Raw genomic sequence first — 26,378 nt, forward strand, 5'->3', positions numbered from 1 at the left:
GTAGTCCATAAATTGAAAAAAAAAAAAAAAAGTTACATCTGAAATTATTGTGATAGGCGATCGTCAGTCCTCAATTTCACTTGTTCCACTCTTGCATAGCACAATGATCTATCACCTTTACATAAACCAAAAAGATTTGGTTCAGTTTCAACAGTCAATACCATTTTGGAGAGTGTTGAAAGTATGCATCTATTTTAACATCAACAGTGCTGATTTTAATCTGATTTTTGTTGCTTTTGCAAATGGACTATTTTCGTACATGAATTGCATATATTCCCTTGAGCTGTATAGTTAGAATTATTTCCTAAATGAGATCTAGAATCATACTTATTGTAATTGCTATTCCCTCTATTTGTAGACTTCTTAAAATGATGTCTTTATGACACAAAGGACACACAGCATCTGTATCTTGTAATGTCTCCACTATGGTTGAGTTCTGCTCTCTGCTCATTATCTTGCTAGATACTTCAGATCGCACAATACTTTTTGTTACATCTATCTCTGTGATTCTTACAGCTAAGTAGACATTCCTGTGTCTTCTCGGGTGAACAATTAATTATGATTTAATCTCTATTATACACATCTACACTATTGTCAAATTGATGCACGTATACCCCATGCAGCAATGAAGTGTGCATTCTTCTGAAAATATGATGCCTCTTTAGCATGATGCTTGGTTTTCTGGGTAATGGTTTTGTAACCTAGCAATTGTCCCTACATATAAAAGATAACGGAAGCCATCAAACACCACTCGAGCCTCAAAACCTGGCGGCAAGTTTGGAGCTTCTCCATGAAGGATATATACTATAGACTTCAACCAATTGATGGTATATTCTGAGTGGCCGCCAAAACTGGTGAAGATAGCCAATATTCTATAAATGGAGGGGTGGGGAGATGCAACATATAAGAGTATATCAGCAGCTCATAGTGATATTTTATCTTCCCACTGGCCCATCTAGCACAATTTGTGGATTACAGGGTCTCTCCGGACCCAGGCCGCTAGTGGCTCTAAGATTAAAGCAAATATGAGTGGTGATAGCCGGCAGCCTTGTCTGGTCCCCCTCCGAAGGGGGAATACATGAGATGTCCTGGCATTTACGACCACTTGCTCCATTGGGTCAGCTTATAACAGCCATATCCAAGCTAGGAATTTGTGGCTGAAACCTATGCATTCTAACACTGCAAAGACGTATGGCCATTCAACAGTGTCAAATGAAGTAAGGGCATCAAGTGACAGGATTATTGCATCTTCCCAGATCTTTCCCATCCACCCCAGCACTCCTTGGAGTGAGTGTAAATTTAGGGCTGTGTTTCTACCCGGCACGAAGCTGGATTGGTTGGGATGTATTAATTTGATGATTATTTGTATAAGTCGAAGGGCCAGAGGTTTAGCTAGAATTTTGCTTTTCATGTTAATGAGTAAGATGGGCTGATAAGAACACTGCTCTGCCTGTCTGCCTTCTTTATGGATTACAACTATGGAGGCCAGTCTCTGATCTCTAGGAAGCACACCTCTCTCATGACTCTCCATATACATCTTTAGCAAACACAGTGTTACAAAGGGTGCTGGAAGCTTAAGGAGTTCTATGGGGATGCTGTTAGGCCCCATTGCCTTGCCAGATTTCATTATACGGATTGCTAAGGCTTCTTCCTCCTCTGTGGGGTCGATTTCCATGAAGGATCTATCCTCAGTTTAAAGGGTCGGAAGCTGCAAGTCTCTGAGGAGGTAGCGGGAGTCATCAATTGGAGTCGTACAGACCAGGGAGTAGAGGTATGTATAATAGGATGAAAAAAGCATTTGCGAAGTCTTGAGGGTCTGTCACTGAGTTTTCCCACTCGAGACTGAGGTTTGGGACCCATCTACTGGCTCTTTCACTTTTGTCTAACTATGCGTGGAGTTTCCCCGCCTTGTCGCCCACTTCGTATATGCAATGCTGTGTTGCTCAATGATAACCTTTAGCTGCATCAGTCACCAGAGCCCGGTATTCTTGTAGCTTAAGATTTAATATGTGTTTGATGTCTTCAGTAGTAGCTATCCCTAGTTGAGCCTCCAGAGCCAGGATATCTCTCTCAAGCCTCTCAACTGCAGACCTTATCTCCCTCTTGTGTCCCACTGGAAGGGATATTGCGCTTCCCTTGATGACTGTTTTATATGCCTCTCAGAGGATTCGAGAGGACTCCACTGGTGTCTTATGTTCTTGGAAATACTGTTTTGTGGCTTTTTTCAGGTGCTCTCTAATGCCCTGCATCTTAAGATACCACAGGTTAATGGTAATGACTCTTTGGGTCTGTGGCTTGTCGACTCCATAGATCACCCACCCTGGGGAGTGATCAGAAATTCCCCTGGCGAGATGGCGCACCTCCCTGAAGCAGGAAATATGATCTGCCAGTGTTAGGATGAGGTTAATGCAGGAGAGGCTACTGTGGGCGCCTGAATGAAACATAAATCGTTGAGTCTGAGGATTTGTATACCCCAAATGTTTACTATGTCCATTTCTTGAAAGGAAAGCCATTAGCTGGGTTCGGGAAGGGACCGTATGTCTTGGGGGTAAATGATCCCACTGAATACAAAGTATCAAGTCAAAGCCACCCCAGTATTATTTTTCCATTTAGGAGTTTGAGTAGAAGTTGACTGAGCTCTGAGAAGGTGACACTGTGCTTTGCTGGTGGGACATAGATGGAGATGACATTTCATGTTTCCCCTTCCTACATTCCCGAGAGGGCAGCATATCTACCCCGATGGGTCAGTCCATGTCTGAATTATAGTCAGGGGTAATTGTTTCTTAAGTAGTATTCCCCTTCCTCTGGAGCCAGTTGTAAACCCAGCATGTACCACCATTGTGTACCCCCAGTGATCCATGGCCTTGTATGTGTTACCTTACTGGAGCACTGCCCTTTTTTAAATTCTATCCCCCAATCCACTGACATTCCACCAAAGGTGTCAGATGGTAAAAGTGTGCCACTTTAGTACTTATAGTATGCATCCCCACCCGCAAAAGTCCAGTCTCTATCTATTTTCATTGTTTATAACCCTTGGCAGCAAAAAGTGTATTGTCCTGGCCTCAATCACACCTTTATGGGTCACGGTTCAGCAGTAACCTCTGCCTCATCCGGCTCCAAGTCTTTAGCTTTACGTTCATTTTAGTCTTGGGAGCGGCGTCTCCCTCTCTGTTGTCACTTTACTTTGCCCTTCTTGTCTACAGTTTTCCATCCCTCTATCCATTCCCACGTCTCCTCTGGGGTGGAAAAGAATAGAGTTTTACCCTTCAACTCCACCCTCAAGTGAGCACGAAACAGCATTGAATATTTCAGTTATTTTGCAGTTCCTGATTGACCTCCAAAACAATACGACATTGTCTCTGGATCCTGAGCGTGAAGTCTGGGAAAAAAAGTTATTTTTGCATTTTCATATGTTATTTGGGGACAGCTGCGAGCCGTCTGGAGTCTTGCGTCCCAATCACAGGAACTGAAGATCTCAGCAATTATAGGTCCCCTTCCCCCCAGGGACTCGGTGAGCCCGCTCCACTAAAATGAATTTTGAAAGTCCACGGGGTTGCAGTAACTTAAGAATGAGGTCATCAACAAAGATGTCCGCTGCAGGCCCCTTTGGGCGTTCCGGGACTCCCAAGATGCGCACATTGTTGCGTCTGGACCTGCCCTCATAATCTTCCAGTAGGACCTACATAATCTTGTTTTGCGGTCTGCAGGTCTTTAACCTGGGCTTTGAGGGCTACAGGAGGAGGGCAGTGGATCCTTCGACCTCCTTAACTCTGAAGCCCATGTTGCAGAGATCAGCTCTCAGCAGCGATACCTTGGTCTTGACAGAGTCTATGCGTGATTTCAATGAAGATCGCACCCGCTAGATGTCCTGCAGGGTCAAACTGCCACCTGGTTGGTCCGCTTCAGTCACAGGTTTTGTCTGCTCTTGTCTCTCAGTCATGGGCCCTGAGTTCCTAGACATTGTGAATTTATCCAGCTTCAGCTGATGGGCCCCTACAGTCAGGCATTCTTGAAGCCTGTGATTTGTAGCTCATGCTTATGTTGTTCAGGAAGGGGAAGTGTGTCAGCTGGCTGCTCATAAATCAAATTAACTACTCATAGTTGGGAGTAATTAACTTCCAAATCCTCAGAACCAGAATGTCGTCAGCATTTCCAAATTCTCTGTGACAGATTGTTATAAGCAGTTCTTGTTATAGGAAACAAAAGATTAGAATGTATCACAAACTCCTGCCACTCTGCTAAGCTTTTAAGCAATGTATTTAATTTTTCCCCTCAGTTGATGGGTCTCTGCTGCACTTTAAGCTCATTGCCAAATACAACAAGGGATCACAGACGCATAGATGTGAAAAATCCAAGTTTATTTCTAAGAACAAAAGCCACAGCTGGAGGGAAGTATCCAGAGGAAAGGGCCAACAGCAGCTGCTGAAGTAAAATTCCTGTAGACTACCTGCGCATAATGTTCCAGACTCCAGAATATGGAATCATAAACAAACAATAAGCAAATAAGCATCCTACTCCGTAAACGTCTTACAAATGTTCAGCCATCATACTAATATTTCATCCATATTGAACAAACTGTCTCCCACATTGTCATATATCATTGCTAAAACTTCACAGTAATCTCTATTTTAATTTCCTCTTCTCAGTCTCTCCTTAGTACCTCCAAGTTCAGAATTGCTATCCCTATCTACTTTTAAGATGCCCCCACCCTCAGAATCCAAACTGAAAGGAACTTTACAAGTTTCTCATGCCACTTTCACCAGATAGGCCTTCCTCAGGATCTCTTGTATCATCACAGGCCCTACCTTTGTTAACCTTTTTTTCCTCACCCCTTCTCAGACTACCACTCTCTTTACGTCCACCCTAGCCGCAAATTCTCATCTCAGTCTTACCCAACAGCCTAACCTTCAGTCTTTCTTCAGACATCTAGTTTCAAACTCTCTGCAGACACCGGTGTAAAGACTTTCCCCATGTCACCATATATTCTAAATCCACGCTATCACTTCATAGATACAGTGTTTGTTCAGTTATATTTGACTAACGGCTGAAACAATGATTTGAAAGCCTAAGATTGGTATATGTTGCCTAGGGAGTATTCATGTGAGACCACACAACTTCATTATCTTCTCTCTAAAGATTCCCTTTTCTTTCTTTTCAGACCACTCCAACCTCATCCTTCACCGTCTCCTAACTCCCAGATCACTGCCCTCTTCTATAAGCTGCGTCACCAGATGCTCCTTAGTGCCTCAACACCAATTTCACCTCAAGCCAACCACATAATCAGTCTTGCATTAGCGGTCTCAGTTTACTCTCATACTACACGTAGGCTCTCCTGAGACTTCTATGCCCTCTCCCAAGTTTAACCATTTCCTCAGCCCTCAACCCGTATTGTTTTCTTCAGCTAAGGTCAGTATTCATTTGACATGCACACTTCTGCATCTCATTAGATCCACTAACTTTAGACTTTCCTGAAATCCTCAGTGATGTGTGTCTAAGCCGAGCAGGGCCAACAGACAGCATCCAAGGAGGTGTAGTAATGTAAATAAAAGTGGTCTTTTATTATTCTTGAAGGTAGCAAACCCACGACAGAAGGGAGATTCGGCCAGCCCCAAGGACTGCAGGATAATGACCTCCCCCAGTTCTATGAGCTCAACAGATGTTCTACAGAACAAAGATGCCATAGGAGAAATGGCATAGGTATGAATAAAGGAGGAGAGCTATAAACAGAAAGAAATATGCATCACCCCCTTCTATATCCATTAAAACAGTAAGCATACAAACATAAAGAGCAATGTTAAACCAAATTGGAAACAAGTAATAATACAGAAGAAAGTAAGCTCTGTAAGGAAAACAGAACAATGAATAACAAAAGTCTAAAATGAAATATAACTACAAATCTTGTAATTTGACTGGTAATCTCACAGGGCTGCAACTCTCAGATCTGGAACTCTGAGATTTTACACATTCTCCCATGGTTTGCTGGAGGTCAATGCCAGATGCTGGGGTAGCTAACTCAACAAAGCTTTCCTGATGTCCTAATCTAGAGGAGTATTAGTACAAAATTCAGTATATTTAACAGGATGACACAGATTATTAGAATCATCTGAATTATTACTGTGGCAAGTGTTTTGATAAATTTCAGCCTGGGCATTACAGACAAGTGCAGGAAAGTGCCTCTTTGACATGGTACCTCCCCCAATTTTGCCTGATTTCTGGTGCAATGTCGGCTAAAAGTGCACTGGGTCCCTGCTCAACAGATCCCCAGTGCCAGATCTCTTTCCCCAAAACTGCACAGTCATTTTTCCAAATTAGCAAACCTTTAGCTACCACAGTAAGTCATTAATAAATGGTACCCCTCGTACGTAGGACACTGGGTACTAAAAGAAGGTCCATGAGGGCTGCAGCCTGAATTGTGCCACCCTCAGGGACCCTCTCAATAAGTGCACACAGTGCTGCTTCCGCAGGCTGCGTGTTTTGGTGCAGAACTAAAATGAAAACACAACATGCCACACAGCATGTGTGCTCTGTCCCCTTTACACTGCTGCAATATTTGTAAGTCACCCCTCTAGCAGGAGTTCCAGTCCTAAAGGCAGGGTGCATTATATTACATGTGAGGGCATACCTGCATGAGCAGATATGCCCCTGCTATGTTTTTGTTGATTTTCAGACATAGTAAGCGAACAGGGAAGCCACTTCAAGTACATGTGCTTAGGGAGTTCCCCAGCTACATGGTAGTTTTAATGACAATAGGGATGTTTGGTATCAAACATCGCAAATTAATAAACCCTCACTAAATCTAGTGATGGATTTATTAATACTCTTGGGAAGCTGGACTGTCGGTGTTGCTACGACCCCTGGCATCTTTACTTATCTGATCAGCTGTGAGTTGACCTCACCTGGCCTCCTGGCCTGAGCCTGTTTCTGAAACTGATCTCCTCCATTGGATAACATTGGGCAACCGAAGGTGTGTTAGCACTCTGCACCCGGCTGCCCCTGTGCCGCCGAGGGTGTAAGTTTGGTGCTCCTTTGCAGCCCCCCTTGTACTTATCTCATCTGCAGAAGATCGACCCCTGACCTTGCTTTACTCACCTGTAAGCAGCGCTTCATCGGTTATCCCCCGTCTTCAGTGGTTAACATTGGGTGCCCCACACTGTGTTGGCACTCTGCAACCAGCCGCCCCTGTGCCGCTGAGGGTGTATGTTTAGTGCTGCCTTGTTGCCTTCGGTGCTTACCTCAACCCCAGAAGACCACCCTCTGGCACAGCTTTTACTTACCTGTAAGCAGCGCATCTTCATTCACCCCCAGTCTCCATTGGTTAAAATTGGGCACCCGACTCCGAATTCAACCTCTGTACCCAGCCGCCCAGTTCTGCTGGGGGAGCACTCTTGGTGCTGATTTGAACCTTGCCTGGTGTTAACCTAAAACCCTGAAGACTGGAATTTACCTCCAAAACTGCATTCTTGTGTTCCTCCCATAGGTTAACACTGAAGACTCTGAAATTTGCACTGTGTTGATTTTTTTAAACTGAAAAGTATTTTTAATTTAAAAACTGCTTGCCTTATAACAAAGTCCTTTGGTTCAATGCATATATAAAAGTAGCTGTTCTATTTCTAAATTGGTCTTGGATTTATTCTTTGAGTGTGTCTCATTTATTGCCTCTGTGAGTACAACAAATGCTTAACACGACTCCTTGATATGCCTGTCGCGTAGGCTCTCATTATTCTAATGAGACTACTGGATTTGAGCAGCAGAATCACTTGCACTGTGGGGGACTGAGTCTAACCACTACAGGTGACACCTGTCGGCTTAATCCAGGTTTTGCTCCGGCTAACTAGCAGTGCCTCATCTCTGCCAAAGAACTGAGATGTTTGGGCAGCCGAGCGCATGACATTGACTCGTCAGGGAAATCGTGGTCACTCAGATCTCATCCGTTTCTCTCAGTTACATTAGTCTCACATATACAAGGACAATCAGAGACAGTACATGTTTCAATCAAGTTTTAATGAAGCAACGGCATCTCAGATAATAAAGCATGTACTGCAATAACTAGGACGATAAAACATGACAGGATTAAAATAGTGACTAGGAGAGTGAAGCATAAAAATAACACTACCATATTGTCAGTAAAATCATTACAATAATTCCTACCTAGGCTATATTAGAGCACAGCATGTTAAGCTCTATTTCTGCCCTTTAGGTTCCCCTGGGAAGACATCATTCCTCATACCTGAGCAAGAGGCCTGTAGTCTGCATAAGCAGCTGTAGCGAAGCGTTCAGCAATCAGCATACAGTCGTAGTCATCTGGCTGGCATCTCCCAATAACGTGTATGGGACAGAGAAGTGTTTTCATAATAAAACAGCTTATGTTCTGAGAAAATGTGTCTACGTAAGGATGTGTTTGTTTCTATGAACACTAGAGACAAAGTGTTACACGTTTACCAGCAACCTGTCTTACTGCAGCCTTGAGAAAAACAGAGAGTGAAAGAAATGTCTTGTTTAAGAACGCAGTGATGGCCTAGGCAAAGAACAGCTATATGAGAGAAATAAAACAAGACCGCAAATGTGGCTATTGTTAAAATAATAAACAAAACTGAATAAAATATATCTAAGTTAAAGTGCACAGCGGCAGGCCTATTTCGTTAAAATAACATGTATGAAGCTATAACTAAAATGGCTACACAACATGCCTAACTGCTTACCCACACTATCACAAATAGAGCACTAGACCGCTAACAGCTTTTGGGGATCTCCTGGACTCTCTGCACAGTGTACTTAGTTTTAGTGCACTACATAGTGAGCCAGCTCCCTACAACGAGGACTACACTGTCTCTGTTCCATCACCCCTTCCCTTGTAATAAAGCAGAAGCCTTGCCTGCTTTGAGCACTTTAACTGACAAAGTAAATCTAGATTGTCCTTTCAAAACCCAATTCGATTTCTTAAACAAAACCCAGTCATTTACATGGATCTCAACATTACATACATTTTTCTTTGAGTCATAGTATGTCTTGTCTCAATAATATTCTCTCTCGTATGGTACAATCATTCTGCCTACCCCAGTAATTCTGAATATTACTTCCAGGTACAGCTTCTAACCATCCTGGTATGAGTTTGGTTCTTACCTCTCTACCACATAAACTCTTGAAAGTAGAAACTTCAGTAGCTGAGTGAGGTGTTGTTAGATATACCCATATGTTATCTTCTAAAAATGTTGCTGCATCAAGATGAGAAGAAATGGCTGTTTGAGTACCCTCTTTCAGTTTGCGGCTCACTCTCTCAACTAGTCCTTTAGTGCAAGATGTACATGAGTAACGTCCAAGTTTGTCATAAAATGATTAATCTTTTTAGACACAAAGTGCATCCCATTGTCTGTCACAATGTATTGTGGGCTCTCTTCAGTCAGAAACACTTTCTTTAAAACTTCAATAGCTGACTTGGTATTGGTTGAATCAACAAAGTCATAATAAATCTACTTCAAAAACAGTTGACTAGAATGATTAAACATTTCTGTTTGTTAGGTAATAATCTGAAAGGGACCAAGAAATCCACAGCGACTTTAACTCAAGGACCTGCAGGGAATGGCATTGAAAGTAGTGGTTTGTTAGTGGTTTTCCTATGACTGTCGGAAACAATGATTGTGGACATTTTTCAGTTAGAGCTGATAAGGTTTTGTCCACGTTTTTGCTTTAAAGTTTTACAAGTTGCAGCGATAACTAGATGACCATCATATGCCTGTAAATTAATGTGTTTCTGTTATCTAGAAGGCAGAACAAATATGTTTTTGCATAAACACATTTGATTTCACACGATAATTCAGATGAAGTTTGTTCAACGCATCTTAGTTCCCCTGACAATGATTTTCCCGATGACCAGCCAACCTTCAGGTAATGGAAAACTTTCTGTAAAACATTATTTTGTCCCATGACAGACATCCATTCCTCCTCAATAATTGCACCATTGCACACAGCAACCGCATCCATCACAGATACGAAACATTCTTAGTGACTCTTAATCATGTCATTGGAAATTGGTAAAGATAACTGTAACAAGCAGTCTGCAGAAACGTTTTTTCCTCCTTGCACGTATTTGATATTAAAGTTGTATTCTTGTAGATTGGAAATATATCCTGACTAATTGTGCAGGTGCTTTGCCCAGACCATTTGTATCCAAGAGGCTTGTGGTCAGTGTGCAAATCGAAAGATGTTCCCCATATATAGGTTTTTGATTTGTCCACTGCCCAGACACAAGTAAGTGCTTCCCTTTCAAGTGTGCTATAGTTTGCCTCTGCTACAGTCAGGGTTCTGAAGCAAGGGCTACTGTGTTTTGCTGTCCTCAACAGCTTCTATACCTTTTCAGCTTGCATCTACAGTAATTAAGGATTTTCCATTAGGCTCATATGGTGTGAAGTGAGAGCATTGATAACTAGTTTTTTAATGTTCTCAAATGCCTGGTTCACTCTTGTGGACCAATCAAATTTCGCTCCTTTTTTGAGGGCCAGCAATGGTTGTACTAAAAGTGCATACCAAGGGACGAAGCAGGAGTAATATTCACAGACCCAGGAAAGACCTTAGAGTCCTTGTCCATGCGTGGAGGTGCCTTGCTAATAGCTTCAATATTAGAGGCCTTTGGTTTGATCTCAGTTTCTGAAATAATTTGACCCAGATAGTGTACCTGCTATGCCATAAAATTGCATTTTTCCATTTTCACTGTCATGCCACACTCTTCCAAAATTCTGAATACTCTTTTCAGAACGACAACATGTTCATCCTCAGTCTTAGTAAAAACTAGGAAGTCATCCTGGAAAGCCTGCACCTGAGATTTGTTACAAAAGAGCATGGCCATCATTTTTTGGAAGACACTAGATGCTGATGCCAGGCCAAACGGCAGTCTCAGATATTTATATGCACCATAAGGTGTGACAAAAGTTGTCAATGTCTGTGATTCTAGGCTGAGGGCAATTTGGTGGTAGGCTGAAAGAAGATCTATGGTTGAGAAATATTTGCCACCTCTAATATTGGCAACCACTTCCTGGATGTGTGGTAGCGGATGGCAACCCACTAGTATATTTTGATTGAGCGATCTCAGGTCAACACATAGCCTCAAATTGCCAGAACGTTTCTTGGTAAGACCAATCGGAGATACCCATTCAGAGAAGTCAGTAACAGCGATGACACCCTCAGAGGTAAGTTTCTCCAAACGTTTATTTAAATCTTCTCTGACACTCATGGAAACAGGTCTCATCTTATGTACCACTGGTGTTGCATTTTCCTTAAATTTATTAACATGCTCAAACCCTTTCACCGTACCAACTGTTAGTGATAACACTAGGAAATGTTTCCAATGTGTGTCAGATCATCCTTGGTGTTCACATGTGGAAGGGGCATTTTGCCTAGCACAATCGGTACCTCATGTCTAAGATGTAAATAAATGTTCAGTTTAGCCAAATCCACCCATTCTTCGATATCTCACCCCCTTTCTGCCACATATACTTTGGTATATGTTTTCCTACCAAGACACCCAAGAGTAGGCATAAAGTATCTTAGCAACTCTACATACTGCTCATCAAATGTTTTGGGATTTATATCAGTCGGATTCAAAACTGTATTACTGAACCACAGGTTAAAGAATGTCCAATCTGCTAATATGGCGATGGCACACCAGAATCTGCTATAACAGTAATTTCTTTACCATCAATAGTCACCTGACAAAACGGTCCCTTCATTTTTTTTATAATGTTGTGTGGTAGACGTGTGAATACTAGATGTGTCTATTGCTAAAAGCACATTGAAGAATCTATTGATACAGGCTTGAAAATCTTCTGAGTCAACTGACACATTTACAATGTTAATTTTAATTTTGTCTGAACTTCCTGTAGAACCTTTCCATACTGCATGAAAGTGACCAATCTTTCCGCAATGGTTACCTTTATTTCCAACAGCAGGACACAAGTGGGTGATTTCCCATGTTTCTAAATCCACAGCTACAGTAAGTATTATTCCACCTCTTGAATGCGCTACCTTTACTAACAGCACAGACTGAGGAATCCTCTGAAATGCAAGTAATTAATGATACACCTCCTCAGTTACTACCATGATTCCGGCCTTGATTTGACATGACCATTGCTGATGAATCTCTCAATGCTCAAAGTAACGTCAATGGTCTCCAACAAAGAGGGATTCCTGCATGTTAAGAGTCTCGCCTGTATTTTCCGTGAATAACAATTAAACATGAACAGGTCTCTGCTGTAAATATCCAAATTGTTCTGAAATTCACACTTGGAAGCTAGAATTCTTAAGGAAGCAATATATTCTTCAAGTGTCTCCTCACTCTATTGTCTGCTTTAAAAAAAAAAATGTCTCTCAGGGAGAACACTTGGGGCCAGATGTATGAAAAAAACGATTTGCGTTTGTTAAATAGCGAGTTTTAACAAATCGCTATTTAAGAAATGCAAAATTGTATGTTTGAGATTTGGTAATAGTAATTTCTTTAAATTCGCAATTGCTATTTCCGAATCGCAAAAAGAGAATCTGACCCCATTCACACCTATGGGCCTGTTGCAAATGTTTTTGCATTTCCCAAATTGCGAATTCCAGTTAGGAATTTGCAAATTAGGAAATGCAAAACCCAGTGTGCTGGGGGCCTAAGGCTCCCTCTGCTGCACCCCAAAAATATTTTTACGGACATGTGAAGCACATACATGTCAATTTTGAAAATGCATTTATAATGCATTTTTAAAATTTGCACATGCTTACCACCAAACTTTAATTTGTGGTAATTGCATTTCATAAATGCCCGATTCGCATTTAGAAAATGCTTGATACATGTGCTTTGGAAATCGCAAATAGGAATTCTCTATTTGCAATTTCCTATTTAGAGAATCGCAATTTTAAGGAATAGCTATTTTTGCGATTCCTTAAAATTGCACTGTAAATGCCTTTCATGGATTGTGAAAGGCATTTTTGCATTCGCAAATGGACGAATTTTGCAATTCGCACCGTTTGTGAATGCAAAAACATTTGATACATGTGGCTCTTGGTTCCTCTGAATCCTGTTTGCACATACGCTCCTTTGATTCTAGGTAGACGTCCTAGGGAGTATTCTTAACAGTAGGCGCAGGGACTACAGGCAAGTTGTCAAACACCCTCTAACCTGCAACATCTAAGTGATTGAACAATAAAGCCATTTTCCTAGTGATTGAGTAGCTGAGAGCATCAACACCAGTAATGTAATTTTAGAAACTGCATAACCATCCTTCCTCTTAATGTCAGGAGGTAGTTGAACAGCGCCTTGACTGTAGCCATAGTACTCTCACCTGTAGATTGAAACAAAACTTGGAAGCAAAACAATCAAAATCTTCAAAAATGTTTCTGAAAGTATGCCAAAAATGTCCTTTGGAAGTCTGTCAGTTAAAACTGATAATCAGTAGCACACGTGTGGAAATGCTTTTTACAAAACAGCAGGCAATGCATCAAATCACATGAGAACCATCCTGATGACCGCCAATGTGGGGAAGTCACGCCTAGAGGATGTGCAAGGGCTCTTGGGACACCAAAGACGTCAAAGAGTGCACGCACGGACCCCAAAAACAACAAAAGAGGAAAGGCAGTTGTGTGTTAGCTGTGGCACCCAGTCCAGAGCCGTTGTACAACCCTGAAGACGAATGTAAAATGTTCTAGCTGTTGCATAAAGAATTTTCAGTTCTATTAAGGACACGGAGGGAAGGATCATACTTCTCTTTCTTTACTGTAATTATCACAGCAGCCAATCACAATAACATGAGAAACAAGCATTTGAAATGCAATGGATCTCGCATTTGCTCGTGTTAGAGCTATTATCGTTGCAAACTCCTAACCTGACTTTTTTTGCCACAAAAATTGAAAATGAAAAGTAATACAGTTTCACATAAGCGAGCCGATTCAAAACGCCATGCCAAGAGTGTGAATGAGACATATAAAAGGAAAAAGAAGTTTGCTCGCAGTCAAACGTATGGGCAAAAGTGCAATTACACATGCAACATTGTTGATGTCCAAGGCAGTAACCATACCGCCGCAAGGAGGGACAAACGTAAAGCATTTACCAATGATAACAAAGGATTTTTGAATGGCAAGCCCATTAACGAGGGATAGTGATGGGCGTGAGGTGGGCTTGGCTAAAAGCCCAAATATATGCTCAACCTAAAAACGACATCCCCCATGAATTCAAGCTCTCATCACACGGTCCTATCATCAACAACACAGCCCCTTAAGAAGCACTGCCATCATCTTGACCTCTTTTTTTTTTGCAAAACAGGTCGAAGTGAGAAAATATAACTTAAGACAATATATCCCGACTAAAAGGATCTCTTCCGACCACAGAAACAAGAATGTCAGCATTCCTGCAGGAAGCTGTCCAGACTCAGCATCTCATGATGCAGTCGACAGACTGGAAGATCTTCAACAACCACCAAACCTTAATGAACCTTAATGAACTTAACTAAACTTCAAGTTTTCTTTTGCTCATTGCCCAAAAATAAAGGCAGAAGAGCCATAAAAACTACAACCATACCCTTATTCAACATATCAGAAAAGGGCGGGAATGAACTGTTTATACAGTCTAAGAAGACATTTGTAAATATCAGAAAACATACCTTACGTAGATCCGAAAAACTGCCTTCTGGGTGGGATAACCCTCACCTCTGTGTCCTTAATAGAATTGAAAATTCTTGACACAACAGCTAGAAAATTGTACATTCTATGTCAGGACCGGAGGCTCTGATTATGCTTGCTCAAAGCTGTGCCACCACCACAGACGCTACATCCACAACTGGCTTGTAATAAAAATGACTTATAAGTAGATTTGGATGACTAAACTGTTGCCTTCATGATAACCTCTACACAAGAACATAAAGCAAAGAATTTTGAAGCCATGGCCCCTCTCACAGAATGAGCTCCAAATTCAGAAAGAAGCCAGCGCATCCATCTAGCCAAGGTGGCAGACAATACTGGTCTGAAAGGTTTCTGTAGAGCAATGAGCAACTGCCCACCCGGATCCAGATGAAACTCGCTGGTAGCCACTTCGTAAGCCTTGAGACACTGTACCACACAGAGTTTGTGGTCATTAGGTAAAAACAAATAAGAAACTAACCTAATGTTAGTCGTGGTCCTCTGGGTAACTGAATAACGTATTCCTTCTGTGGAAAACTACCTTTCCCAGAGATCCAGGGCTCTGACGTCTGAAACCCTTTTCCAGGAAATCAAGTACAACAGCATAGTCAACTTAGCCAATAAGTGTGTACATGACAAATATTTACTATCCAGCCAGGAATTAAAAAATCAGAGAACTATATCCACGTCCCACAGAGAAGCATATTTAGGCTGAGGAGGTTTACAGAAACAAAAGCCCCTCATCAGTTTACATATCACAGCATCTTCACCAATAGGTTTACTGTTAACTGAGACATCACCTGCCAAAATGGCAGATCTGTATTTCTTAACAGATTGATAAGCCAACACCGATTCCACCAAGGAAGACAAGAAATTGATTACGAGACAGACATCCGCTTGAGAGGGATTCAGACCCCTCTCGTTACACCTACTGAACCATCTCCGACTTGCTGAAGCATATCGCTAATGGGTACTAATAGACCAGGCCTGGTCGATGTAGGTAGAAGCTTGCGACAAAATGCCCGGCAATTTCCATCTACTCCTGAAATCCTCCAAGCCACCAATCTTAGCTGATCTGATCAGTAGATGTGGAAGACCTGCTGGGTCCAGCAGCAGATTCTGTTGCAATGGAATCAGAAGAGGATTATATCTAGAACCACAGGGAGCCAGGGCTGTGTCCTCCAAAGTGGCGTCACCAGGATAAGCTTGGCTTTTTGACATCGCACCTGGGCGAGAACCCTGGGAATCATACTGAATGGAGAAAAGGCATATCCCCTGTGGGAGCACTAGTCCTATAGAAACGCTTCCCTCGCCAGAGTTATGAATCCGGACGCCAACTGAAAAAGAGAGAGTTGATTATTGAGCCGAGAGGCAAAGAGGTCCACTCAGCAGGGGCCCCATCTAAGATTGAGGTAAAAGAAGACCTTTGGGTGTAACCTCCAATCACTGAAGTCTCAGACGTGGTGAGAATACCAATCCGCCACTGAGTTCCTCGCTCCTGGAAGATATTCTGCAATGACCGAAACCCGATGTTGTAGACAATAATACCAAAAATTCTTGGCAATCTCTGCCACCATCCGAGGTTTTGTACCCCCCAGTCTGTTGACATAGCGAGCCACTGAGCTGTTGTCCATCCTCAGCAGAATGCAAGAGTCCATCCTGGAAGGAGAGAGGCTCCTGACCAACAAAGGAACCTGCCAAAAGTTCTAGGCAGTTTATATGAAGCTGAAGTTTGGCCTCTGACTAGCGACCTCCTGTGGATATGGGACTGCATCTGGCGCCTCCAACCCCACCTACTGGCATCCGATTCCAGGATTATATCCAGGGAGCTGCCAAAAATCACTCTGCCGTTCCAGGCCTCCATGTAGGCCCACTACCAATTCATCTCCATCGTGGCTTCCGGCGAGAGCTAAATCTGATCACAGTATGTCAACCCCTTCTAAACTTGATTTGTCTTGAGACGTTGAAGTGCCCTATAATGAAGGGGGCCCGGGAATATGGCCTGAATGGACGTGGCCAAAAGGCCCACAATCCGAGCTACTGACCTCAATGATATTGTCAGGTCTTGCAATCAAGACGTCAACACCCTCTTGATATTCTGAATATTTTGGTAAGGGAGAATTAACTGGGACAACACCAAATCTATCTGGAATCCCAAAACTTCCATTAGTTGGGAAGGGATCAGACAAGATTTCAGCTGATTGATGACAAACCCCAGTTCTTGCAACAGTTGGATTGTCAAAGACAAGTGGAGAGTTACTGTCCGAGGATCCTGAGCCATAAGAATTATATCTTCAAGATAAACGATAAGCCTGGGGCTTTTGGCCCAAAGGAATTCTACCACTGGTCTCATCAGTTTGTTGAAGCACCATGGGGCTGAGGAGAGACCAAAGGGAAAAACCTTGTATTTGTAGCATTGAACGAGCCAGAAGAATGAAAGGAAACACCCATGAGGGGCAAAAATAGGAACCGAGAGATACGAGTCCTTTAGATCCAGACGGACCATTGAGTCGCCCTCTTGTAGCAGATCTCGAAGGTGGTAAATACCCTCCATCTTGAAATGCCTGCACACAATCCATAAATTGAATTGCTTCAGATTGAGCACCAGGCAAGAGCCCTTGACTCTTTTGCTGACAAAGAAAATGGTGCTGATGAATCCCCCGGGTCAGGGAAGTAAAAACATATGTCATCTTTCTTCAGCAGAAAAATAATCTCCCTTGACATGAGCTCTTGGTTTTGTAGGGAAAAATATAGCTCTTCGGGTGGAGAAGTTTGAACTGGAGAGCTGCATAACTCTAGTTTGTACCAAAATCACTTCTGATAATGGTAAAATTCTCACCTGAATATTCTGACTCCTGGGAGCCTCTATGTTGTCCTCTACCTTAGTCTCTATGGAAGGGTTGGTGACCTTCTCAAGCTTGGGAGGGGTAGCAGGTCTGGTCTAAAGACTGTTTGTGCAAGATTACGCAGGAACGGTTGAAGCACGTTGTGTCCATCCAATCAAAATGTCTGGGTCAACCGCTATCTTGGATTCTTTGGACTTGAAGCCCAATTCCAGACTTTTTGTAATGGGGCCTGAGAGGTCTACTAATTTGTCTTGACAGGATTGCCAAACTCTATCCAGCCCTTTCTTGTGGTCCTTAGCCCATTTTTTCACTAACTTGACCATGGGGGGTCCACTTTGGACATATCTGAGAACTCGCCAGCCAGATATGGTCTGGGGCACTTGGATCTAAGCCTTGCCCTGACCTCCTCATCAATGCCCTATCAGAGATGGGATTGGACATAGTTTGCCACCTCGGGAGGGAGGTCCAACTGGTGGAGTGACGGCGTACAATCTCCACTGAATCAAAAGTCAGTACCTTAGGCGGACTCTGTCATTGGATCCAATCCTTGTGGAGAATGTCTTTTCTTGCTGGGTCAAGGGACCTCCTTCTAGTCACTGTCAGAGGAAACCTGGGACTAATCAGAGCCCGCAGGCACAGAGTGCCTGAATGACTCGTTGGAGTAGAGTGCTTAGGATTGGGAATGACTATACCCATGCTCCTCCACAACTGCTGCAGACAGCTGCTCAAATGCATCAGAATGCAATCTTTTTGCCTCTGATTTTCCTTCTGGATGCTTACGAGGCTGGGTCGCCGGCTCCTCAGAGGAAGTGAGAGGCAGAAGCCAACCTTGCTGGCGAGCAAATCCCTTGAGGTGGGAGGTCAGGGGACCAAGGGCTTTGGCCAAAGCCTTATTCGCTGAGAGTTGAAGTTGTTGTCCAACGCTTCTATAAGGTTCTTCTTGAAGGAGAAAGATGACTCCTGATATTCCCTTATATCTTCTTCATAGGGGTCATACTGAGCTATGGTGAACAAGCTATGTGCAGGCACATACTAGTCACACTGCAATAGCTAACTAGCTAGTATGCAAGGGTGAGTGCAACCCCAGCAGGCGCAGATCAATCATTAAAAGGTGGAGGGAAGCACCTGCAACCACACTCTAAGCAATGCCTATGCCAACTTTACAACCCTGGGCAATCTCTGATGCCTCAGGGCATGGGGGGCAACATATGAGCACAGAAGAGGACATCTTTATAGAAAATGGTAAGTATATTTGCAGAAATGAACCACAATCTGCTCAGAACGGGGAAGCACATTGCTCGACGCTGTCTGAGCCTCCACCGCCGCATTCGGAAGAAGTGAGGCAGAAGTGAGCAGGCATGTGTGAGCCTCCGGTTCTGACACAGAATTCTGCCCTGAAGTAAAAAATGTCAAAGTCTCCAACCTCACCACATGATGTGTCCTGTTGGACAGGAGGTTCTTCAGAGGTTCTTTGGCCTTCCTGTCAGCAACGTAGCCACCTATTAGTTGGTGGGGTGGCAGTTCAAACCAGAAACAGCACCTTGAAGAAGACTCTACCCCACATCTAGTACCCAATTAAGTCTGTGTAAGTAGAGCTGGGTCAACAGACAGCATCCAGTAAGGCACAGTAAGGAAAATAAAGGGGATCTTTTATTATTCTTTAAGGCAGCAAACCCACGACAGAAGGGACATCCGACCAGCTCCAAGGACTACAGCATATAGAACTCCCACAGTTCTAAGAACTCACCAGATGTTCTATAGAACAAAGATGACATATGAGAAATGACAGAGACATGAATTAAGGAGAGCTATAACCAGAAAGAAGTATGCATCTGCTACTACAGTGAGCCTCTACTTGGTCCCCTTGAGTTCTCCTAACAAACAAAACTAGGGTTATTAACTCCCAACTCATTTCTATCCACAGACACCCAACAGCTTTAGTTTTCGCTGCTAAATCACTGCCTCACTTAAGTATGGCCTTGGAATATACCCCTAACCTTCTCCTTGGCTTCCCTATCACTTAACTAAGCCTCGGTACAACTGAAACATGCCACTACATTGAAATTTGGTACGCGTCTCAGGTGAGCACGTCACCGCCTGTACCCGGGACTGACAGGAACGCGCTTGCATTGCATCACACGACAAGCGGATAAATCCCGGACGTAATCTTTGGACCCAGCAGTAGAGGTCGTTGTACCAAGCCTACATTCTAGCTTTTATCACCGCTCTATGGTTGTGTGCTTCTGTAGCCCGCCCTTCCGCCCGGGTTTCTCCAACTGAACCTCGAAGGCTGCATGACATCATTGAATAGACAGAAAGGGGAGGGTCCGAGAATGGGGTCAGCGCGCCTGCGTTATCCTTGGCGGTTACGTACGTGTCACGTGATAGCGTCGTCGCTAGGTCGTTTCCTGTGATGGGAACTAGTCGCGACCGCCGACCCCGCAGCCCCCGTGTGAGCGGAGCGCCGCCTGCTGCCAGGCCCACTGCGCTAGTGAGCCGCCACGAGCCACAGGTGAGCTAGAGTCCCTGGCGCTCAGGGACCAAGGGGTATTTGTCCCCCCACCCCAGGGGAGGGGCCCACTCAATCGTTGTCCTCGCTGTCACCCTGCTTCTAACATATTGGGCCCGGTGAAGCAGCGCTGTTTCCTGCTGGTGCCTCTCAGTGCGAGTATCATTGTCTTAGGCCTCAGATGAACTTTAATATGTGACGAGTCAGCTCCTCTCAGGCCGGGACCCTTGTTTTATCCTTCAGCTTAATGTCACTTGAGGTCTGTCATGCCTCACACCGATGTTCTCCTAGTCAGCAAGCACGGTATCAACGTATAGGGCAGTGGCTTCCCCTTAAAGACCTTTCATTCACCCCTCCCAGAGTGCTTCATTTCCATTCACGCCAGTAGATTGACTGCCAACATCTGATTTCACCTTGGTTTTCAAATTGATCAGTACAATGCAAATTGACAGGTCCTTTATAAATACACACACCAGAGGTTGGATACCTCTCTTCAATGTGTTTGCCTGTATACGGATGGCTACGTTCTTTATTCCGCAAAGCAAGAATCTTATTTGTACGGCCCTGTCCCTACATCCACACTTCTACACGTGCTTGGTCACCTTTTTGTGTTCTGGTCGGTATTTAGCACTGTATGTGGTGGTTGTCTATGTAAGCCATATTCACAAAATTATTGGCGGATTCTGGGCCACATCATATTGAGTAAACATTAGGAAGAATTGCAACTGAACAGGAGTGCGACATTTTTCGCCGCTTGTGTGAAATGTTACTATTAGCCAATGCTGTGCCTTTTGTTACCAACTTGCTTCTCCCCCGCGGGCGCACACCGCATCTTCCGTGCAACCCTCGTGTAATCACACTTTGGGGTACCAGTAGCCAACTGAGCTCCCTGAAATGAAAGGAGTACAGGCTTTTGTTGCGCTGTCGGTAGCTGAAGTATGCTATGGTTCGAGATACAGAACCACACTGACGTTGGCACCAGTGTTGTCATCCTATCGTAGCCTCTGAATACAGTCCTCTTGCTGTCTTGACTCTGAATATCAGCTTTGTGTGCAAAAAAGTAGACACCTATTTCTTTTGTCTGTTGATTTTTCTTGCTCTCGTTTCATTGAGAGGTTTTAACTTCATTTTTGTTCACTCTGTAAACTTGAACATATATAGTAACTTGGTTGAAAATCTATACCCATAGAAGTATTTATTGAGCAGGTACAAATTTACTATCTTTTGGAATTCACAAACTTTTGCAGTACTAATCTTGGAGAGCTGCATCAGTATCAAGTTTCCAGTCATGTTACTGGCAATCGGATATCCAAAAAAGAATTGGTTAATGTTTGGAAATCATCTAATTGCTTGTCTGGTAATTGCTTGCAGTAGTAGGCCTGGGTGAAATTTTATAATAAGTCGATGTAATTTCTGGAATATCATGTTAATGTTGTTGCACTTAATTTAAACAAGCATTTTCAATGCAGCGGGTCTCGCCTTTGCTTGAGTTAGAGCTATTAGTGTTGTGAAGAATAAAAAACGCAGCGCGATCACACTGTGTGAAATGCAGCGTAATCGCGCTGCTTGGAATATAAACAGATAAAGTAGTCTGGACACCATGCTGAAGACATCGAGCCTCATATGTTTTTAGTAGTTTACCGGTGTTGTGTAGGTGGGCTAAACACCGGAAAAGGCATGACGTATGCATGCCTTCCACAAATAAAAGCAAGCTGATTTTAAAAGGCAAGCCCACGAACCATTGTAAGTGACTGACGTGACATGGACGTGGTTGAAAGCCCAAAGAGAGATTCCATAATGGGACGGAGGGCTTTGCATTCGCCCATAGAAATTACACTATTACCCCACTTTGCGTAATTATTCTCCATTCACTGTAAAATAAGCAGTGAGTGGTGCAATTCACAATAATGTTCAGTGAAAGCACAGAAACAACAGAACATAGGTGGCTGTTCGCAGTGTTCTTATTTAAATACTTCCTCACCTTGGTAATTGACGCAAGGATGCAAAAAATACAGCACTAAATGACAGATTTGCATTTCTTGTCATTTTGCTGTAATTTCATGTAGGTATGCAAAAGTAAATTTCTCACCCCCCTCCATTCCATCATTTTGTTTTTTCTCTCACTATATTACTTTAGACAGAGGTCTAAATGCTAATGCGAAACAGTACTGACTCTGTGCCTCATGTGAGTAGTCCATTCCAAACCATGGACATCTCACCCTTCCAACTTGTTGGGCCTTTGTTACTCCCCTGGTGGCAATGTGTGCTTTTTGAGACCAAATACTTTTTTTTTTGCCAGTGTTTGTTACAATGGTGAGGAGCTGGCAGTTCACACAACAATAAAGGGTTACAAATACCATGTCAAAACAAGACGCGCATTACCAAAACACTCATAAAAAATGTCGGATCGGTTGGCTTTGCCAGTGCTTGTTTTCACGCTTCCCATATTCTTGTTGAAAATAGCTACACTGATTTCCCATTAGGACTATTTTTTAGGAAATACTAGCATGCATCAACTCATTTTACTAAATGATGCTTCAAAGAAATAGCACCTAAAATTTCATAGTAGCAAAAAAATTTTTTTTTCCTACTTGCATTTTTTTCTGAACATTTTATTTTGAAAACAAAGAATCATTGCTCTTGCTTACAAGTTTCTGCAAACATTTGCATCTAATCAAAGCATTATACTTAGCCTCATTGTTAAACATTTCAAACGTGTGTACACTTTTTTTTATTTTTATTTAATGGCACCACTGTCAGTAGTGCAGTATGACCTTAAAACATTTATTTACAGACTTCACCCTGATAATGAAGGCTTTCCATTAATGAACCATAAATACAAGTTTGAACAGCTTTAACATATGGACACACACATTACCTTAACTGCAGACAGTTCCATTCTCTGTAAACCGGCAGCCAAAGGGTTTGTGCTGCAGAGGGTTGGACCTACTTGGCCCAAGAACAAAATAAACATGAAAACCGGTTGCCCTTGACCCCAAACAATCTGTCCTGTTTGTCGGGCAATAGGAATTCCACATCCCTTATGTAGCGAGAATTGTTATTGATAATGCTGACCAGCTATGACTAATGTGTATTGATGTGGTCCCTTAAGCACTAGGAAAGTTTGTGTTAGGCCCAAGGCTTTACCGACATGTGCCCTTGGTACAGGAACAACCAGCTCCTGACCTATAAGAAATTTCAGGCTACCCAATAAGCTTGTAGTAGATGCTAAGCAGTTAGTGGGAACTAAAACGGAGACAGGGAAGAAGAGTGACTGGACTAAACAGGAAAAAGATAAGCATACCTATGCACTACAAACAACTGGATATCTCTGATCTTGGTTACTATCTGTATTTGCTGATTCATCCTCAACTTAAACTTCTATGGTTCAGGGAGGAGACATACGGTTTCACTACAGGACCTATTATATACCAACAAGAACAAAGCATTCATAAGACAGGCAGCTGGTAATGACACTTCCTTGACAGTAGTTACCTGAAAGATCTGTGGGTTAAATTAAAAGTAGATGTAGCATGGCAAGCATTTATTTCACAAAATGTTTATTTCCATCAGACATGGAAGAAATTAATATAAGCCTGAAGGATTGGCTTAAACATTCCTAACGGCTTTACACTGCTCCTACAAGTAAAAATAACATTCTTTTGAGAAAGTAAAAGCTTCCCAGCAGCAGCTCCCTGGTAGTAGTGCCCTGGAGATTAATGATACAGTAGAGTCAGTCATTTCTTGGCAAAAATCAAATAAAGTCCCTGGTCCTGACTTTATTACACCATACTAAGGTATTTAATACAGCAGTGACAATGACAATACCCATAGATCTTGACGTATAGCTGCAGTTCTGCAGTTCACACAAGAAGGGTGCCTGTTATAGTTCTTTGAATTATTGACTAATATAATTACTATACTGGGTAGGAATTTATTTAGGCATGCGTTGCATAATTATCTCCAAGACTGGGTTGAATCGGAGTCCTTCCTCACAGATAGCCAGACTGGATTCCACAACTGAATTGGTTTGATGAAATAGACCATGCAACTTTATTTGATCGCCTTGAAATATGTACACATCCGTGCCATGTCATCGTTTGTGAGCTTTGTTGACATAGTTTGCCATCAATTTGGTCAGCGGGGACAATTTAGGGATGCATCACAGCAGCAAGGAGTTCCACAGCCTTTATTAAATGCATTGAAATGTTTTCATACAGACAGTGCTTCCCAGGCAAGTATGGAATCAGTGGGAGAGCACAGAAAGTTTTCCTATTTCTTCGGTTGACTACCAAAGGTGCATCTTACCCTCCCTGCTTGTATCATCCGTTGTGAATGATACTGTTGGATATCTTGAGGGATCGAATCTTTATCACCTGCAGAAGAAGCAGCCCTTCTTACTCTCACCAAATGTTCCATGCATGCACTGATTACAGGCATCACAGATTATTGTAAAAAGAAGCAATTAAAAATGAATGTCAGAGACCACAACTACGAAGCCAAAGCTGACTGCCAATTCAAATGCTCCTTTGCTACTGACAAGCACCCTCAAATAGGTCACCATGTTTGACTGTCTTAGTATCTGTTTTGATTGTAAATTAAAATAGTCCCAGGACAGAGAAAAGACTATCATTTAGGTAAACTCTTGCTGCTACTTTGAGATGTAAGAAAATTGAGGGGGCGAGGGGAGGATCTCTGTCTCCACCCAGCTTCGATTTTTTTTTTTTTTTTTTTTTTTTACCAGACCTCCAGGTCTAGTAACTTGAATATTATATTCAACCTAACTGTAATGCTCTTGAGACACAATGTGATCCTAGACAAAATTGTAATTTCACTTAGTTGCCTTCTCATTACAACGTATGAGGGCCCTTTTAAATATGAGTTACGCATGGCTACTGTATAAAATACACTTTTGATCGATTTGATATACTAATATTTTGCTCCATGTGTAATAAAAATCTAGGCCACATATAGTGTACATATGAGTCTTTACTTGCCGCTTAGTTCACTAATGGCAATGTAATCTTGGTGGGGCAGGAATATTTTTGTTTATTTTTAAAAACTCTCACTTAACATGAGGTAGCACTGTCATTTACAATCATTTTCCATTGAAAAGGCCCCAGACTTTCCCACTGACATGCAGTTTTACTGATAAAACTATTTAGTGTATTTAAAAAACAATGTGTGGGATTTGGGTTGCAACAAAAATATATATAATTTCCACATCACCAGGTAAAGTGTTCAGATTTCTTTCCATTCTATTACAATCTTTGCTTCCACCACAAATATTACACATTTTTTTTTTCCTCACTACTGAAATATATTTTAAAATGTGTTCATTTTATTTATAAGCTAATTAAATGTGTATTGGAAAAAAATCCTAACGTCCTAGAACCTTTCATTTCACACTCATACAGCACAATTGTCAGATAGTCCTCTTTAAAAAAAAATAATAATAATAATCTCCAGCTCTGCTGTCGCAGAAAAAAAATGACACCAGTTAAAATAAGCAGCAAATTGCATGAAGACATAAGCTGGCATTGCACCTATCTTTGAATGCAGAGCAGATGTGACTAGATGCGAGAGACATGCTATTGTAGGCTGAGGATTGCATAGCTCAGAAGCTACTTTTCCCAGGGAGCCCTAAGGAGGGGCTTGCTCAACTGCAAACTCTGTGGCAAGACCCACAGGATGCTAGAGACCTGCTGTGAGGGCTGCCTAGACCAGAAGCAACTTTGACCCAGGGTGCCCAAAGGAGGGACTTGCTCACCTGAAAACACCACGGGAGACCCGCAGGCTCAGGACGCGCCCGGGCGAGCCCTGAGGTTGCTCTTCTTACTGATATACATGGTTCATTGGAATCTTGATCCAACCTGGGTAGCCTGGCAAGCACAGATGGGGCATGGGAATATTATCTTACCTTATGGGGGCAGGTCCCACCATAACCAGCATCCCTGACAAACACCAGCTTAGTAACCATCCATTGAAAGTTGGGCAGGCATGACTCCTTGAGCAGCAGATCAGGCCTAGTTTAGAGACAACTTGTCCTGGCTTTCTGAATCATTTGCATATCGACCTCCTATCCACAGCCTGTCTGTTTGTGTGCGCTTGGACTACCCCCAGCCCCCTTTACGTGAATACCAGGTTGAGTCTTACGAGGACTTGTCTAACAAGGTCTTAGGCTGGTTTGCCCGCCTTAGGGATTTTCCACTCCTCCTGTCTAATAAAATCTTGATGTTCAGGAGGGTTGGTTGCATTGGCCAAGGCCTTGTGCAAACCAAGGGTGACTGTGTCATTGTTATTTTCTGATCCCAGCAGCTGGTGCAGAGACTTTTGTTTTGTGACTTGTGTGAAGATTTCAGAGGGAGCTCTATTTTTGTGGT

At 42.7% G+C, this 26,378-nt stretch overlaps 1 protein-coding gene across 2 annotated transcripts in view; it reads left to right on the forward strand.

Moving 5' to 3' along the window:
* The first annotated feature begins 19,855 nt into the window (after nt 1-19,855).
* Nucleotides 19,856-26,378, forward strand: part of PPM1B (protein phosphatase, Mg2+/Mn2+ dependent 1B) — a 143,118-nt gene continuing 136,595 nt past the window's right edge. The window contains exon 1 of one of the 2 annotated variants that reach the window (XM_069234001.1): nt 19,856-19,998. The gene's annotated coding sequence lies outside the window, so the exon portion shown is untranslated. The remainder of the gene's footprint in view (nt 19,999-26,378) is intronic. The other variant, XM_069234000.1, reaches the window with a different exon arrangement.

Source organism: Pleurodeles waltl, chromosome 5, assembly GCF_031143425.1.
Source record: "Pleurodeles waltl isolate 20211129_DDA chromosome 5, aPleWal1.hap1.20221129, whole genome shotgun sequence".
NCBI lineage: Eukaryota > Metazoa > Chordata > Amphibia > Caudata > Salamandridae > Pleurodeles > Pleurodeles waltl.